Source organism: Chiloscyllium punctatum, unplaced genomic scaffold, assembly GCF_047496795.1.
Source record: "Chiloscyllium punctatum isolate Juve2018m unplaced genomic scaffold, sChiPun1.3 scaffold_1396, whole genome shotgun sequence".
NCBI classification, from domain to species: Eukaryota; Metazoa; Chordata; class Chondrichthyes; order Orectolobiformes; family Hemiscylliidae; genus Chiloscyllium; species Chiloscyllium punctatum.
The window spans coordinates 9,433-28,740 of record NW_027311130.1 but is presented as its reverse complement, the minus strand read 5'-3'; the positions used below and the strand labels follow the sequence as shown (position 1 = coordinate 28,740).

At 45.5% G+C, this 19,308-nt stretch overlaps 1 long non-coding RNA gene and 1 other non-coding gene across 3 annotated transcripts; both read right to left on the bottom strand.

The window, feature by feature from the left end:
• Positions 1-258: 258 nt before the first annotated feature.
• Positions 259-377, bottom strand: LOC140475094 (5S ribosomal RNA). The gene has a single exon (XR_011959681.1). It is a non-coding gene; the product is annotated as a 5S ribosomal RNA (ribosomal RNA).
• A 439-nt stretch (positions 378-816) lies between these two features.
• On the bottom strand, positions 817-10,189 carry LOC140475092 (uncharacterized). Of its 2 annotated transcripts, none has more exons than XR_011959677.1 (2): positions 9,001-10,189; positions 817-3,679 (listed from the first exon to the last, which is right to left on the bottom strand). It is a non-coding gene; the product is annotated as an uncharacterized lncRNA (long non-coding RNA). The 2 variants fall into 2 exon arrangements; XR_011959679.1 differs by lacking the exon at positions 9,001-10,189 and adding an exon at positions 8,687-8,992.
• Positions 10,190-19,308: the final 9,119 nt, after the last annotated feature.

Genomic DNA, 19,308 nt, shown 5'->3' with positions numbered 1-19,308 from the left:
CATCGAAAGTGAGGCATCACTTAATAAAAATCACGGTTTGTGCTCTTCAATAAAATACTTGCTGCTTTGGTGTTCCTGGTGCGTTTGCTCCAATCTCAAGCAGTAATGATGTGTTTGTGTATTGGGGGAAGAAGCTGAACAATGAAATTGGGCAAGAAAAAGTGAGACAGAGAGACGAAGCGAGTAGTTAATAGGACGTTGCTTGATGAATGGGAGTGTGAGAGTGCGAAGCTGTGAGCAACCTCTGGTGGCTGCAAAAGCCTACTGCACCTGGTATTCCCAGGCGGTCTCCCATCCAAGTACTAACCAGGCCTGAGTCTGCTTAGCTTCCGAGATCAGACGAGATCGGGCGTTTTCAGACTAGTATGGCCGTAGGCACAGACTGCTTCCATTTCTGCTTCCTTAAAGGCGCACACTGCTGCATTTACAACAACATTTTGCCATTCAATCATCCTGCACCAAAACATTTCTTTTTCCTTTGCCTTTCTATTCTCCCATCTCCATCTTCAGTTCCTCTACTTCACCCTAGACACACACACACACACACGTTTATTACACAACAGGATCAACTCTTTCACACTCACTCCACTCCATTTCATTACATGCCCATCCAAACTGCTTCACAAATAAACTCCTTTCCAAATTATAACCACAGCAACATACACACACCACAACGCTGTTTAGCCCCTACAACCTCTGCCTCCATTCAAACATCATGGCTCAGCTCTTGCCCAACTTCATATACAAGCCTCTGGCCCTTGGTACTGTGAGAAACAAAGCTCACACACCTCAATAATTGCAGTCCGAGACAAAATCTGAATCAGTAGTGTCCTTTATTTTACACTTGCAAGTGGGTGAGATGTCCACTGCCTATAAGGTAGAGGACATACACACCAAGTTCAATTCATATAAATATTATGTATGATTTGATGTCTTTTGTTTTACATTGCTCCTCCCCTGTTTACATCTTCCACTTCCCTAAGACCGACCCCCTTTACCCCTGTTTATCTCTTGCCTTATCCGGCCCTGTCTGTGACAAAATGCTTATTCCTGGCCTCACAAGCCTGTTTGACCTCATCCTGCTGTAGGTCATTGTTAGGCATATTCTTTCTTCATCATTATCTACCCCCCTTCATCTGTGCCTTTCCCGAGGCCGTTCTGATCCCTATGATCCTTTTAATTGAGGTTTGTTCCTGTGTTTTTGTAAAAGTGGGAAGCAGATGTTTATACCTACTGTTTGTACAAGGGTATCTAGCTTAACTTCATCCCCTCACAACATCTTATCTATTTGCCCGTAATGTTTTAATGGCACATCTCATTCTAACATACAATTTTAGCTCATACAAAAACAATTATATATTTCCTCCACATCGTTCCCATTCTTGTTTACTCAGCTCGTGGCTAAAACAATTACACGCTGGTGTGAGTTCACTTTACTTTGTAAAATGGAATTGCAGAAGTAACGTTAATTTACCTATATCCCACAATTTCCCCCTTTTCTTTTAATTACTCTTTGTTATCTTCTGCATTTTTCTTTTCGGGGCACCTGTTTCATCAAGGCTGTTTCAATCAGTCTTTGGGTGAGCCCTCGTATAGAGGGTATGATACAACAGCCAATGGCCACCAATACCCCGACTACTACTATCAGGGAAGTAAGGATAGAAACCACCATCCCCTTCTACCTTCCAATCCAGGACTCAAGCCATCCTGTGAGAGATGTGTCTACTCCTGGATTCTCAGCCAATTCCTCTGCTAAGGTAGTCAATCCTCTTAAGACCCGAGTAATTGAACCATCAGGTGCAGTGTTATTAGGAATAAAGGTACAACAACTTCCTCCTAACATCACACACACACACACCCCCTTTTTCTGCTAAAACCCTATCAAGGGCCATTCTGTTCTCCCATGCCATCCTACTTGTCGCATCAAGCTGGTCTGATATTCCTTTAACCGCATCTCTTGTATAATTTACAAATCGCTGTTGATTATAGAAAATGTAATTTATCCAATCTACATTTTTATTAACTGTTACCCACCAGAAGAGAGCTGACTCAAAGCCTGCTGCAATCTGGTTACGAGCCTTGGATTCATCAGGTACCCCCCTAGGGACTCCTACCGCATCGAGACAAAGCCTGTCATCGAAAGAAGTGTCTAACAGTAATCTCTTACCCCTTCCCTTTTTCCCCCCTATCTTTTCCTTCTCAAATGCCAGGGTAAATGGAATTGCCAATTGTACAATTGCACATATCCCTCTCCAATCTGGAGGTAGCGTGGGTCTCAATATTTTGCCTCCACAGTCCCACCACAGATCCGCTCGGGGAACCTTTAGTGCTGAGTAGTTCCTTCCCTTCTCCGTTTCGGTAACATTCTTAATCTCTGTACATAATTTCAGCTCCCCCAAATCATTCGACCGACCTGTACCTCGTCTACACACACAGGCTGTGTGATTTCCAACTGCGGCAGAAAACAGCGGGGGGAACTTTTGCATCTTTCTTCTCCAAGGGAGGGAACATCAGAGATAGGGGAGGTACAATTCCTATCATTCCATGCAGTCTCATCCTGATACAGGGCTATCATACATTTCATGCCCTTCCTGTCTCGCTTCCACCCGAGTGGAAAGGGAACCCCCTGGGCCACTGGCCGACTGGAGGCACATGCAGAGCAATTGCTTTTGTTCAGACTTTTCACAGTATACTTTACCCATTCAACCCAGGCATTTGGATCCCCGTACCCAGTTTCTATTTCAATGGTCTGTTTCAAGTCCTTTACCTCTATAAATTTTACTACTTTAGGATCATCGGGAGGGGTGAAAGATTGTATCTTCTTACCCAGTAGTTCTACCTGTTTTCCCTGTCCTTCGCTAATTTGAAAACAATAGCCCAAGAAATCCTTCCCATTTGCTTTCATTTCTATCCCAAACGTTTCATTTCATTGTATCTCATAGGTGCCCCCCCCAGGATTGTTTCATGCCATGTGGTTTTCCTTATCGTTAGGTATATTGGGTTACACTTTTTATCAGGACAATCACGAGCTGGTTGGAAGGGGGCCCAGTGTACTGTGATGAGATCATTATACTAAGTACCATCCCCAAGGCCATCCCCATAGGACGTAAGATGTATCTCAGAGCTGCGGTACTGTCTCTGATTATCTACATCCCCACAATTTACTAAGCTGCATACATCAGCGTCTATTACTTGTGGATTATCAAATTCAGGAACCGTTAATAATACATATGAAAATGATATTTGACGAAATCCCAATACTAAAAGGGCTAGCATCATAATTCTAGCAGCATCCCCAGTATTCTAAACATCATGCTGAAGCACCAAAAAGACTTAATATACAATCTTACAGAAATAATCCCGCACTCGCATCACCACTGTATAATTAGTTACTCAAAGTCTCTTTAATCTGAGTTTCAGCGGATCTTGCGTTGATTCGGCTGTCCAGACTTCTTCCTCAACTGGAGATTCCACTGGCCCTTTGATCCGAGTGTAGTGAGTCCAGCCTTTCCCCACCGTCCTTATTGCCGTTTCGGTCGTCAAAAGAGCCTGGTACGGCCCTTCCCAGTCCGGCTGTAATTTAGTCTCTGTCCATGATTTTACTAAGATTCAATCGCCCGGCTGGATGGGATGAACGGTGAATTCAAGGGGTGGAGTCTGTGCCAATAAACCCTGTTTCCTGAGGAAAGACAAAGAGGAGGACAAGCCCAGTATATACTTCTTTAAGAACAACTCTTTAGTTTCGGGAATTGGCAATTCTCCATTCGTTCCCAAGTAAGGTAATCCAAATAAGATTTCATAGGGGGATAGTCCCAAATCTTTCCTTGGGGCTGTTCGTACTCACAAGAGAGCTATAGGTCAACATTTGGTCCAAGGGAGTGTGGTTTCTATTATCAATTTAGAGAGCTGTTGTTTGAGTGTTTGGTTCATTCTCTCAACCCTTCCCGATGATGGCAGGTGCCATGGAGTATGGAACTCCCAGGAAATTCCCAACCCTTTCATTACCTCTAAAGTGTTACAGGGGGTAAAGTGAGTTCCTTGGTCGGAATCAATATGGTTCACGAGCCCATATCAGGGAATTATGTGCTCCAATATTGTTTTAGACACTCCACTCACAGTGGCGGTAGCTCGGGGGTATGCCTCAACCCAACCAGATGGATGATCTACTATGACTAGCAAATATTTTAGTCTCCCTACCCTGGGGAGTTCAGTATAATCTACTTGTATACTCTGGAAAGGTCTCAATCCTGGGTCTCTTCCTCCCGGGGTCTGTTTTCTCAAGACTTTCTTATTTACCTTTCTGCATATTATACATCCCTCACATATTTGTTTAGCAATTGTATATATTCCTTTACATCCATATTCCCTAAGAACTAAATCACACATTGCTTGTACTCCCCAATGGCTGCCTTGGTGTAGGACAGCCATAATCTCTCACATCATCATTTTGTTTAACATTTCCCTTCCATCAGGTAACCTCCAATGCCTGTCTGCTGTTTTTACAGCTCCTAAATCTCTCAATTCATTTTCTTCGCTTTCAGTAAATATAGGAGCTTCCCTAGGACTTGGGACAGTAAGTAGTAGGGAATGAATCACCACTTCTTGTGGGTTCAGGGCTGCTTCCTTAGCCACTTCATCGGCTAATCCATTTCCCCTAACTTCTAGTTCATTTCCTTTCTGATGACCATTTACATGCACTACTGCTATTTCTCGGGGAAGTAATAGGGACTCCAAGACTCGTTTAATCAATTCTTCATGTACTAATTCTTTCCCTCGGCTATTGATCAGCCGTCGTTCCTGCCATATCTTACTGAAGGTGTGCACAACACCAAATGCATATTTAGAGTCAATGTATACTGTTCCCTCTTTATTCTCCAATGCCCTAAGGGCTCTTTCCAATGCATAGAGTTCACAAGTCTGAGCTGACCACCCATTTGGCAACCGTCCTGCCTCCACCACACTACTGTTTGTCCCAACTACGACTGCATACCCATTATGTATTTTCCCTTCAGTCACCCGGGATGATCCGTCTATAAAAAGTCTAGCCCCTGCATGAAGTGGAACATCTCTCAGGTCCATGCAGTCCTTAGTTTGGTATTCTATAATGTCAAGGCAATCGTGCCCTGGATTCTGAGGAGAGTCTCCTTCCCCTTTCCAATGAAAGGCAGCTGGATTTAAACAATTGTCAGTGACCAACACTAGATCATCCTTTTCTATTAATATTGCCTCGTATTTCAGAATCCGCGAGTCTGTCAACCATCGCCCAGCTTTTTGGTTTAGGATTGTTCTCACTTGGTGTGGAGTGCTTACTATTAGGGCTCCCCCAAATGTAAGCTTTCTGCTTTCCTCCACCAACAGTGCAGTGGCAGCCACGGCCTGCACACACTCAGGCCACCCCCGGGATACTGGATCCAGTAGCTTCGAAAGATATGCTACTGGTTGTCTCATTCCTCCCCACCTCTGGGTCAATGCTCCCAAAGCCGCTCCCTTATCCACGGTAACAAAGAGGTGGAAAGGTTTATCTAGAGAAGGTAAGGCTAACACGGGGGCATGGATCAGATCTCTTTTGAGTTTCTCAACTAGTTCTTTTTCCTCATCATCCCAAAGTAGACATTTTGGTTCCCCCTCTAATAGTTTGAGATATAATTTCTTAGTCTTCTGTGCATCGGAATCAATCCACAATCTGCAATAACCCGTTAGACCCAAACATTTGCGTAACTCCCGTTTAGTGCTGGGCAGTGACATCCCCAATATTCCCTCTATCCGTTCCGGGCTTATCTTTCGCTTTCCCTCACTAACTAAATGTCCCAAGTATTTCACTTCTTGCTCCACATATTGTAGTTTGTTTTTAGATACTCGCAGTCCCTGCTGACCCAGGAAATTCAATAATTTGTTAGTGGCTTCTACTACTCTCTCTCTTCTTTTTCCTGTTACTAAGAGGTCGTCTACATACTGCAACAGGGTAGTCCCCTTGGGGCTGCTAAATTTCTCCAATATTTGTTCTAACATCTGTCCAAATAAATTCAGGGATTCCGTAAACCCCTGGGGAAGCACAGGTGTTGCGGTTTGTGTCCTGTCTTAGGGTCTTCCCACTCAAAGGCAAACATATTCCTACCTTCCTCTGCCAAGGGACAAGCCCAAAAGGCATCCTTTAAATCTATCACACTAAACCATTTGTGGTCATGAGGGATCTCACTTAATAAGGAATAGGGGTTTGGTACCACTGGGTGCCTGATCTGTACTATGCGATTTAATGTTCTCAAATCCTGCCCCAATCGATAAGTTCCATCGGATGTCCACACTGGTAGTATTGGGGTATTATAAGGAGACATACATGGCTCCAACAGTCCATCTCTAATCAATCCTTCAATTACTGGCTGCAGTCCTCGTTTACCTTCTATGGAAATGGGATATTGTCGCTCACAGACAACGTCCCCTTTTCCTTTTTTTAAAAATTTACTTCAAGGGGAGGGATCTGTAGTTTTCCACAATTCCCTTCTCTAGCCCATACAATAGGGTCTATCTCTCTCTCCACATCCTTTGTCAACATTGCCTTTCTACAACTAATTCTTTTTCCTGAATTCCAATCCCCAGTCCTAAGAGGATAATTAAATCTCTCCCTAATAAGTTACTTCCTATATCAGGGATATACAACAGTTCCCCTGTGACCCTATCCTTAGGACCTTCTATCATCATAGGTTCAAATACTGGAACAGTAAATCCTTCCCCTTTTACCCCCGAAACAGTAATTGACCGTGTTGACATTCCTACTTTCTTTGGTTTAAAATTCAGCGATGACCGTGCTGCCCCAGTATCTACTAGGAAGACGACCTCTTCCTTACAGGGTCCCACCTTCAGGTTTATCAAGGGTTCCTGGTGGGTCCCCGGGGGCAGGAACCCCTGACACCCCTATTCTTCATCAAAATTCATAAGCGGAATTGCCCTCTCTTCCCTTTTCAGAGCAGGACATTCCCGCTTAAAGTGCCCTATCTTTCCGCAATAATAGCATCCTGCCTGTGGAGACCTCCAGCTCTGCCCCTGTCACTCGAACCCTCTATCAAACGCTCCCCCTTGTCCTCTCTGTCCGACATGCTGCCACCCACCGCTCCGGTTGGTCACTATCGGTTCCATTCTTTTCTTAACTATCTCATCAACCGCAGCTACCATCATTTTCACCTTCTGTTTCTGTCTCTCATCCTCTCTCTTTACAAACACTTTCTGTGCCTCTCTTAACAATTCATCTAATGGCTTTTCACTCCACCCTATCTTCTGTATCTTTCTCTGTATGTCTGGCCATGCCTTTGTCACAAAATGTACTTTCAAAAGACCATGTGCCACTGGGTCCTCAGGGTTCATCCCAGAATATTTCCGCATTGAGTCTCTTAATCTTTGCAAGAAAGCTGAGGGAGTCTCACCTTTCTCCTGTCTAACTTCAAAGGCTTTAGTCAAATTCTGTGACTTTGGAACTGCCTCTCTTATTCCTTTTAGAATCAGGTCTTTCAATTCCCTCATTTCTTTTCTATGCTCCGGGTTTTGATTTTCCCTCTGGGGGTCTCTGAGGGGAAACTTCACCTCTCCCTGTCCAGCATCCCCATCTCCAATGGGGTGTTCCCTGTCCCATATTTTAATGGCTGCTCCCCATACAAGTCCCCTTTCTTCCCCAGTAAATAATATATTCAAAATAGACATTAACCCAGCCCAGGTATACAGACTGGGCCCCAAAAATTGATCAATTTGTTCAGACAACCCTACCGGATCCTCAACCAGGACCTTCATTTCTTTTTTAAATGTTCTGACCTCCCCACTGCTGAGGGGGACACTTACAAACCCAATCTCTTTGTCCCCTATTGGTACCTCCCGAAGGGGATAAGTCATTACGTTCTTCCCCTTTTTCTTTTTTAAAGAAATATTGCAGTATTTCTAGCTCCCCATAACTTCAAACACCAATTCATCAATTCATGCTTGACTCACCTTAAAGCCTGTTCCAAACTTGTAAATATATTTATATATTTACATTCATTTATTCAGTATTTAATATTCAAAATGTAAAATGCATACAGTTCTCAATTTTGAAATCCACTGTACTCACCCAGTTTTAGTCCCTTAATTTAAATCCAAAATTAGTTTTCTTAAGTAGTGCTGACCAATCATTGCTCAATTACAATACTATAGGTCGTGAAATAATCAGAGCTGCCTTAAAAGAATTTGTCTATTCAAGTTTAACAAAAACTTCTAATGCATGAACAATGGCCGAATCCAAGGTCACAGATATTAACCATAGAATTTTGTTTTTACTACAATCTAATGTTGAACTGAAACTTCAACTGTCCTCCTTAAATCACTTTTATGTAAAGATAAAAGAGATTAGTTAGAAACTGATAGTAAGGCAGTTATGACCTGTGAGAAGAACAGGAGTTATCATTCTTTTTTTTTCATAATCTCTATAGAATCCTTCACCTTTAAAGAAATCATGTTAAGTTTCCATAATAAAAATCAGATTCAAAACAGTCCCGGAACTCAAGCTCCAGGGAATAAAACACAAACATTCAATCACCAACAAACAAATGTGCATTCAAACCAAATCACAAAGGGTTAAACTTTCTACCAGCTGTACAGCTCTTTTCATTCTCTCTCTCTCTCTCACTCATTGACAAATAAATTCAGATATTTACAGTCTTTGTCCGACCTGTATTTTGGCCAGAAGAGGCGGGACGAAGAATGGATTCCTTCGTCCATACGAAGCAACAATATTTAATCATCTTTTTCCCCTGTACAAGTATTATTTTCCCAATTCCACAACATCCTCCCCAAAGGACTTTCTGGAGGTATGTTGTAAGAGACCCCGCCTCCATTTCCATTGCTTTTTCCTTCTTTTGTTTTCCCGGAGGCTTTTTCCCTACCCACGGCACAACCCATATTGAGTTCCTTCGTTAGTCCCTTATTAACTACTAAAACTCAATCCCGGCCACCAAGGTAATACTTAAAAGTCAGGTTTCTTACCTTGGTCTGTGCAGAGAGTTGCCTGGCCCCTTGTCACCGTATTTTCTATCGAACGCCTATCCCTGTCTGATTCAGACGTCTCTCTTGTGGGATTCGTACCAGTCGCCCAAGGGAGCAGACCAAACCAGGACACGAGACCGCTCCTCAATGGGGAACGGGACGCGTCTTCCCAGTGTCCAAGGCCAGCCACTCCCCCCGGTGATGGAAGAAAATCCCGGACAGCCCCCAATTGTGAGAAACAAAGCTCACACACCTCAATAATTGTAGTCCGAGACAACATCTGAATCAGCAGTGTCCTTTATTTTACACTTGTAAGTGGGTGAGATGTCCAGTGCCTATAAGGTAGAGGACATACACACCCAGTTCAATTCATATATAATATTTATATGATTTGATGTCTTTTGTTTTACATTGCTCCTCCCCTGTTTACATCGTCCACTTCCCCAAGACCAGCTCCCATTACCCCTGTTTATCTCTTGCCTTATCCGGCCCTGTCTGTGACAAAATGCTTATTCCTGGCCTCACAAGGCTGTTTGACCTCATTCTGCTGTAGGTCATTGTTAGGCATATTCTTTCTTCATCATTATCTACCCCCTTCATCTGTGCCTTTCCCGAGGCCGTTCTGATCCCTATGACCCTTTTAATTGGGGTTTGTTCCTGTGTTTTTGTAAAAGTGGGAAGCAGATGTTTATACCTACTGTTTGTACAGCCGTATCTAGCTTAACTTCATCCCCTCACAACATCTTATCTATTTGCCCGTAATGTCTACCATTGTTTTATTGGCACATCTCATTCTAACATACAATTTTAGCTCATACAAAAACAATTATATATTTCCTCCACAACGTTTCCATTCTTGTTGACTCAGCTCGTGGCTAAAACAATGACACACAGGTGTGAGTTCATTTTACTTTGTAAAATGGAATTGCAGAATTGCAGAATTGCAGAAGTAACATTAATTTACCTATATCCCACAAGGATCAACTCCTTCACACTCACTCCACTCCATTTCATTACATGCCCATCCAAACTGCTTCACAAATAAACTCCTTTCCAAATTATAACCACAGCAACATACACACACCACAACGCTGTTTAGCCCCTACAACCTCTGCCTCCATTCAAACATCATGGCTCAGCTCTTGCCCAACTTCATATACAAGCCTCTGGCCCTTGGTACCTTTGCTTCACAAACATTTATCTCCCTCACATTTCAATAGAACAACTCCTCCAGCATCCACTGCGCTTTGTCAGAAAATGATGGCTAAAATCCACCATCCGATGTGTGCACGACTGCTTCCTCACATCTCTATGCAACCCTCTGGCCCAAAGTCTCACGTTATGTTCCTTCATTCTACAATCCCCAACCAGTAGAAATCGTTTATCGTTCTCCACCTTCTCTTTTCCTATTCATGTCTTCAAGACTTTCATCACACCACCCATTAACATTCTCAATTCTACAGACCACAGGCCTAAATGATATGATTTCTCCTTCCATCTTAACCATGGAAGTCCAGGTATCATTCTTGTCAATCAATATTCTACTCCTTTCAGAAGGTGTGCGGCCCAGATCCGCTCACAGTACTCCAAGTGGGGTCTATCTACCCAGGGTTTTGTAGAACTGCAGCACAACTTCGGCATCCTTCTACTCCAGTCCTCTACTTAAAAAGGACAGCAATCTGTTCGCTTTCTGGATTATTTTCTGTACGTGTCCGTGACATTTTAAAGTTGTGTGCACCTGAAACCCCAAGTCTCCTTGGACATGCACTTCATACCATCCAGAAAAATACCTTGATCTGTCCCTTCTTGATCCAAAAATGGATAGCCTCACTGTTGCTTTCATTCTAATGCTTTTGCCACAGTTTTGCTTATTGACTTAATCTATCAATATCCCCTTGCAATTTTATGCTGTCATCTACACAGTCTACAATGCAGCCTAACTTATGCAGCCACAAATTATGATAAGACTTCCTGTGCCATTACCCATTCCCTTAACAAATAACATCAATAATTGAGGCCCTAACACAAGTCCGTGTGAGACATAACTGGTTCCATCCTGCCAATTGACTACCTACCCATTATCTCTACTTTCTGTCACCTGCCACTCAAACAATCTCCGAGCCCTGTCAGGAATTTGCCCTCAATTCTCTTGGCTCCTACCTACTTAAGTGGACTTTGTCAAATGCCTTCTAGAAGTCCATGTAAACAACATCTACGGACATTATTCCCTGACAGCTACCTTAGTCCCCTCTTCAAACCCTCTGCAATGAATTTATCAGGCACGACCTACCTGTCATGTGGCTCTCCCTGGTTAACTCAACAATTTGAGGTGCTCACTTATCCCAGCCTTGATTATAGACTCCAACAAATTCCCTGCCATAGGTGCTAAGCTCCATGCTCTGCAATTCCCGAGTTTTCCGGGTTCTCCTCTCTTAAAAAGCGCGACTGACACGTGCAACAATCCAATCCGGAGGGACGACTCCTGGATCTCGGGAATTCTGAACGATTACAGTTCGGGATTCTATGAGGCGCTTGTCGATTTGTTTTAACACCCACCGATGGAACCCGCCTAATCCCAGGCATTTGTCACCCTTTGATTCCAGTCATTTCCTCATTATCGATGTTTTATTCACCTTCATTTTATTCGGTTGCTTTTCCCGATCCACTTTTCATTTCACCGGGACTTCTGGCAAGCTATCCTCCTTTTCTCCTGAAAATACGAGGTAAGGGGAATGATGGAACATCTCGACCATTTACAATGTCCCCACCTTCTCCTGACCACCCGCTTTCCCTTTAGGGCAGCGGAACATTTCTTCTCGATTTTGATGTCCCTGGAAAGATTCCGATCAAAATTCCTTTTGGGAGCTCTTTTACACTGCTTTGTGTCTTTCCTGCTCTCTGGATCTTTCCCAATCAGCAGGATCTATGCTGATATTTTTGTCCATGACTGTTTTCTTCTGTGAAGCAGAGCTTTCCCTCTCAGGGGTATCAACTGGTTTCCTATCGTCTTCAATGTTTCTTTAAACATCCTCCCGTCATCTTCAGTTCTTTTAGCCATCAGCAGATTTTCCAACCTTATTGTGGAAGGTCTCTGCCTCATCTCAGTCAAGGCGGCTTTTCCGAACTCTCCAACTCCAGCAGCATAGAACATAGAACAATACAGCACAGAACAGGCCCTTCGGCCCCCGATGTTGTGCCGAACATTTGTCCTAGCTTAAGCACCTATCCATGTACCTCTCCAATTGCCGCTTAAAGGTCACCAATGATTCTGACTCTGCCACTCCCACGGGCAGTGCATTCCATGCCCCCACCACTCTCTGGGTAAAGAACCTACCCCTGACATCCCCCCTATACCTTCCACCCTTCACCTTAAATTTATGTCCCGTTGTAACACTCTGTTGTACCAGGGGGAAAAGTTTCTGACTGTCTACTCTCTCTATCTATACCTCTGATCATCTTATAAACCACTATCAAGTCACCCCTCATCCTTCGCCGTTCCAATGAGAAAAGGCCTAGCACTCACAACCTATCCTCGTACGACCTATTCTCCATTCCAGGCAACATCCTGGTAAGTCTTCTCTGCACTCTCTCCAAAGCTTCCACATCTTTCCGAAAGTGAGGGGACCAGAACTGCACACAGTACTCCAAATGTGGCCCAACCAAGGTCCTGTACAGCTGCAACATCACTTCATGACTCTTGAATTCAATCCCTCTGCTAATCCCTCTCTATCCAACTGGCCACATTTCCCGCTATCATACCTCCTGACTTTCCGCATAAGCCTACCATGGGGAAGCTTATCAAATGCTTTCTTAAAATCCATGTACACTACATCCACTGCTCTGCCCTCATCCACATACTTGGTCACCTCCTCAAAGAATTCAATAAGACTTGTAAGGCATGACCTACCCCTCACAAATCCGTGCTGGCTGTCCCGAATCAAGCAGTGTCTTTCCAGATACTCATAAATCCTATCCCTCAGTACCCTTTCCGTTACTTTGCCTACCACTGAAGTAAGATTAACTGGCCTGTAATTCCCGGGTTATCCATATTCCCTTTTTTGAACAGGGGAACAACATTTGTCACTCTCCAGTCACCTGGTACCACCCCCGTTGACAGTGAAGATGAAAAGATCATTGCCAATGGCTCTGCAATTTCCTCTCTTGCTTCCCACATAATCCTAGGATATATCCCGTCAGGCCCGGGGGACTTGTCTATCCTGAAGTTGTTCAAAATGCCCAACACATCTTTCTTCCTAACAAGTATCTCTTCGAGCTTACCAGTCCGTTTCACATTCTCCTCTTCAACAATAAGGTCCCTCTCATTTGTAAATACTGAAGAAAAGTACTCATTCAAGACCTCTCCTATCTCTTCCGACTCAATACAGTCTCCCACTACTGTCCTGGATCAGACCTAACCTCGTTCTCGTCATTCTCATGTTTCTCACATACGCGTAAAAAGCCTTGGGGTTATCCTTGATCCTACCCCGCCAAAGATTTTTCATGCCCTCTCTTAGCTCTCCTTATCCCTTTCTTCAGCTCCGGCCTGGCTATCCTGTATCCCTCCAATGCTCTCTGAACCTTGTTTCCTCAACCTTATGTAAGCCTCCTCCTTCCTCCTTACAAGACATTCAACCTCCCTCGTCAACCAAGGATCCCTCACACGACCATCTCTTTCCTGCCTGACAGATACATACATATCAAGGACGTGTCGTATCTGTTCCTTGAAAAAGTTCCACATTTCCACGACATCCTTCCCTAACAGCCTATGCTCCCAACTTATGCTCCTCAGATCCTGTCTTACAACATTGTATTTACTCTTCCCTCAATTGTAAAACCTACCCTGTTGCACGCACCTATCTCTCTCCATAACCAAGGTGAAAGTCACAGAACTGTGGTCACCATCACCAAAATGTTCATCCACTAACAAGCCCATCACTTGTCCCGGTTCGTTACCGAATACAGCAGATACATGCTTTGTGCTTTCAAACACTGCCTTGAACTTGATAGTGCTATCATCACTATGTGATAAGTGGCCACGCACAAGTAGCTCACTCATTAATTCCAAATCATTACTCATTACTAAACCCAATACTGCTTGTCCACATGAAGCATATAGGACATAATGCAGTGAGAAACAGTACCGGCAATACACCAGACATGCACTACCTTTCTGACAAATGCTTGACTACCTCTAAATCTGTGTTCACGTTAAAATCCCTCATGAGCAGTACTCTGGCTTTGTTACATATTGGATGCTGCCTGAACTGCTGTGCTCTTCCAGCACCACTAATCCAGTATTTGGTTTTCAGCATCTGCAGTCATTGTTTTTACCTTGTTGATTTTAACCCTACTGCGAATCCTCTTGCAAGGATGCCTGCCTTGAAGAAGTTTTCCTCCTCTCTCTACAAGAATCTCAGGGAGTCCCTCTCCCACTGCAACTCCCAGGTCATTGCGTCTGCTCTGAAGCTCTTCAACCATGTTGTGAAACAAACTCGGTACCACAGCCACATTCGCTTCCTCAGTGCATGCCTCCGTAACCAACTCATCCCACACGGACTCCAGACCACCTTTAAACCAGCAGAGTTCGGACCCAAACAGGACAAACAGTACAGACTACAGATTCAAAAACACCAGCAACAGTTCTCCTTCAGGATCCTCCGCTCCACGCTTGCAGCAATGCGCCGTCACCTAACCTCTCTCCAGTCAGCCCTGCCTCAGCTGAGGGCCACACTCTCTCAGAATTGCAAAGGACCCACTCTGTACTACATCCTCAGGAGAATTCATACTCTCAACAAACAGTATTTCAACTCCATCTCAAACATCAAAAACTGTAAGTACAACAAACTTTTATCCACCCACCTCCATAACCAGCGCTCCTCAAACATTCCAGAAGATTCCCCTGGCCTCGGAAACACCATTAGCCATGCGGCTGACGCAGCTACCACCCCCACGCTGAGTGATGATGTCACGTCCGCCCCCATCATGGCCACTCCCACAGTCACTTCCGGCCCTCACATCATTCCTGATGCCACACACTCAGTGACTCCCGCCACCCCTACTGCCATGATCATCACCAATTCCACCTCCACCAGCGCCACTCACCTGCATTCTGCTGACACGGCCCCCACAGACCCCACTGTCACTATCCCCACACCCCAGAACCCCGAGGGCAACATTACCCCAGCTCATGCCTCCACCCCCATTCCCCCCACCATCACACCCACTCCAGGTACTGGCTCCGACCCCACTCCCAGCTCCACACCCACACCAGATCCCAGCTCCCGGCCCTGCCGAGTTTTCACCATCCCTCCAAGACCTCCCACTCACTGAGGAAGAACGATCAGTCCTCAGCAAAGGACTCACCTTCATCCCCCTCCGTCCACACATCACTGAATTTAATACACGCCGTGACGTCAAACAATTCTTCTGTCGCCTCCGCCTCCGAGCTTACTTTCACAATCAGGACTCCCGCCCACCTTCCGAGGACCCCTTCGCCCACCTCCAACACGCTGCATCCACCTGGACACCCTGTGCTGGCCTATTACCTGCCCTCGACCTCTTCATTTCCAACTGCCGCCGGGACATTAACCGCCTCAACCTGTCGACCCCCCTCCCCCACTCCAACCTCTCACCCTCACAACGCGCAGCCCTCCAATCCCTCTGCTCTAATCCCAACCTCACCATTAAGCCAGCGGATAAAGGGGGCACAGTGGTAGTCTGGCGCACTGACCTCTACACCGCTGAAGCCAAACACCAACTCGAGGACACCTCTTCCTACTGCCCCCATCACCAAACCATCATCTCCCAGACCATACAGAACCTCATCACCTCAGGAGACCTCCCACCCACAGCTTCCAACCTCATAGTCCAGGAACCCCGCACTGCCCGGTTCTACCTCCTTCCCAAGATCCACAAGCCTGACCACCCTGGCCGACCCATTGACTCAGCATGCTCCTGCCCCACCGAACTCATCTCTACCTACCTCGACACTATTCTATCCCCCCAGTCCAGAAACTCCCCACATACATTTGAGACACCACCCACGTCCTCCACCTCCTCCAAGACTTCCGTTTCCCCGGCCCCCAAATCCTCATCTTCACCATGGATATCCAATCCCTCTACATCTCCATTCGTCATTACCAGGGCCTCCAAGCCCTCCGTTTTTGCCTCTCCAGACGTCCCCAACAGTACCCTTCCACTGACACCCTCATTCATTTGGCCAAACTGGTCCTCACCCTTAACAATTTCTCCTTTGAATCCTCCCACTTCCTCCAGACCAAAGGCGTAGCCATGGGCACACGTATGGGCCCCAGCTATACCTGTCTCTTTGTTGGCTATGTAGAACAGTTGATCTTCCGTAATTACACCGGCACCACTCCCCACCTCTTCCTCCGCTACATTGATGACTGCATTGGCGCCACCTCGTGCTCCCGCGAGGAGGTTGAGCAATTCATCAACTTCACCAACATATTCCACCCTGATCTTAAATTTACCTGGACCATCTCTGACACCTCGCTCCCCTTCCTGGACCTCTCCATCTCCATTAGTGACGACCAACTTGACACTGACATTTTTTACAAACCCACCGACTCCCACAGCTACCTGGATTACACCTCTTCCCACCCTATCTCTTGAAAAAATGCCATCCCGTATTCCCAATTCCTCCGCCTCCGCCGTATCTGCTCCCAGGAGGACCAGTTCCACCATAGAACACACCAGATGGCCTCCTTCTTTAGAGACCGCAATTTCCCTTCCCACGTGGTTAAAGATGCCCTCCAAAGCATTTCGTCCACATCCCGCACCTCCGCCCTCAGATCTCACCCCTCCAACCGTAACAAGGACAGAACGCCCCTGGTGCTCACCTTCCACCCTACAAACCTTCGCATAAACCAAATCATCCAACGACATTTACGCCACCCCTCCCCACCCCTTTCCGCCTTCCGCAAAGACCGTTCCCTCCGCGACTACCTGGTCAGGTCCACACCCCCCTATGACCCACCCTTCCATTCTGGCACTTTCCCCTGCCACAGCAGGAACTGTAAAACCTGTGCCCACACCTCCTCCCTCACCTCTATCCAAGGCCCTAAAGGAGCCTTCCACATCCAAAGTTTCACCTGCACATCCACCAATATCATTTATTATATCCGTTGCTCCCGATGTGGTCTCATCTACACTGGGGAGACTGGGCGCCTCCTAGCAGAGCGCTTTAGGGAACCTCTCCGAGACACCCGCACCAATCAACCAAACCGCCCCGTGGCCCAACATTTCAACTCCCCCTCCCACTCTGCCGAGGACATGGAGGTCCTGGGCCTCCTTCACCGCCGCTCCCTCACCTCCAGACGCCTGGAGGAAGAACGCCTCATCTTCCGCCTCGGAACACTTCAACCCCAGGGCATCAATGTGGACTTCAACAGATTCCTCATTTCCCCTTCCCCCACCTCATCCTAGTTTCAAACTTCCAGCTCTGCACTGTCTCCTTGACTTGTCCGGACTTGTCCGACCTGCCTATCTTCTTTTCCACCTATCCACTCCACCCTCTCCTCCTTGACCTATCACCTTCATCTCCTCCCCCACTCACCCATTGTACTCTATGCTACTCTCTCCACACCCCCACCCTCCTCTAGCTTATCTCTCCACGCTTCAGGCTCACCGCCTTTATTCCTGATGAAGGGCTTTTGCCCGAAACGTCGATTTCGCTGCTCATTGGATGCTGCCTGAACTGCTGTGCTCTTCCAGCACCACTAATCCAGTATTTGGTTTTCAGCATCTGCAGTCATTGTTTTTACTTTGTTACATATTGCCTAGTTTTGTGCATTTTTACTATCCAGGACTTCAGAGCTGCTACCAGGCGGTCTGTACATAACACCTATTACAATTTTAGGATTTCGACTATTCCTCAGTTCCACCCACACGGTCTCCACTGAATGCGTTTCCTTCATTATGTCCTCCCTCATCATTGACAGAATTTTGTTTCTCATCACGGAGGCTACTCCACCACCTCTGCCATTTTCCATATCCGTCCTATACCACTATCCTATAACCTCGGTCTTCACAATTATCCTTCTGGAGACCACCTTTTGCTTTGCTGAATCTGCAGCACACTCTCCGCGGTCAATATCTCACACCAGAGAGCTCCACCATTCAAACTGATGACCATCGATCCACCTCAACTGCACCTCCCTTTCAGAATTCCCTAAGATATCAAAACTCCATCCACTGACACTGAAGTATCCTCAACAGTAGAACCCACACCACTCTCTGGAGAATATCATTCTAAAGATTAACAACACAATAACTGTCGAAAGTTCACTTATCTGCCTGAAATTATAGGAAATACAGTCTGAAAATCCAAGTCATTGGCACCTATTGCTTCTGCCTTTATCCACCCGACTGTTAATGAACACAACATTCTCTTGCATTTAGTCCAACAGGAGTTGCCTTTCTTCAAAGCATCTTGATAGTGTCTTCAAATGGTATGATTATCTTAGTGCACGGTTAAGATTTCCAAAGTAATATCCTTACTTACTAATGTCCTTCTGTCATCCTTAAATGTCAGGGCCTACTCCTCTTTCCAAATTCCACCTTACTATTGCTAATAGTCTGCACTCTGGAAATGTTATTTCTCTACCTTGGTCAACTTGTAACTAAGGCACAGTGATGTCAATTAGATCGAACCATTCATCACCATTTGTGCCATTATTAGGCCGATCTGTTTGTGAAGGCTTCGGCTGTTAGAGAATAAGCCTTGATTTTTGTACCTGGCATTTTAAATACTCACTCTTTACACTTATCTTATTATTTGCTGCTGATGTGTAATAATAATCATCATTACAATGATTGAACTTGCTGTGTTTGCTGACCCATTCTTCCTGCCTTAACCATATCGATCCACCGTTGTATGAACTCGACCGGTGAGTGCAGATATTGTAAAACACCCTTCACCTGACAAGCCCTCACCACAACGTTGTTGCTTTCAGACCCTATCCACACCACTAGTTAGACGATTGTTAGAAAACAGGGGAACGCTGACAGCGATCAGGGAAGTGTGATCATCGAAAGTGAGGCATCACTTAACAAAAACTACGGTTTGTGCTCTTCAATAAAATACTTGCTCCTTTGGTGTTCCTGGTGCGTTTGCTCCAATCTCAAGCAGTAATGATGTGTTTGTGTATTGGGGGAAGAAGTTGAACAATGAAATTGGGCAAGAAAAAGTGAGACAGAGAGACGAAGCGAGTAGTTAATAGGACGTTGCTTGATGAATGGGAGTGTGAGAGTGCGAAGCTGTGAGCAACCTCTGGTGGCTGCAAA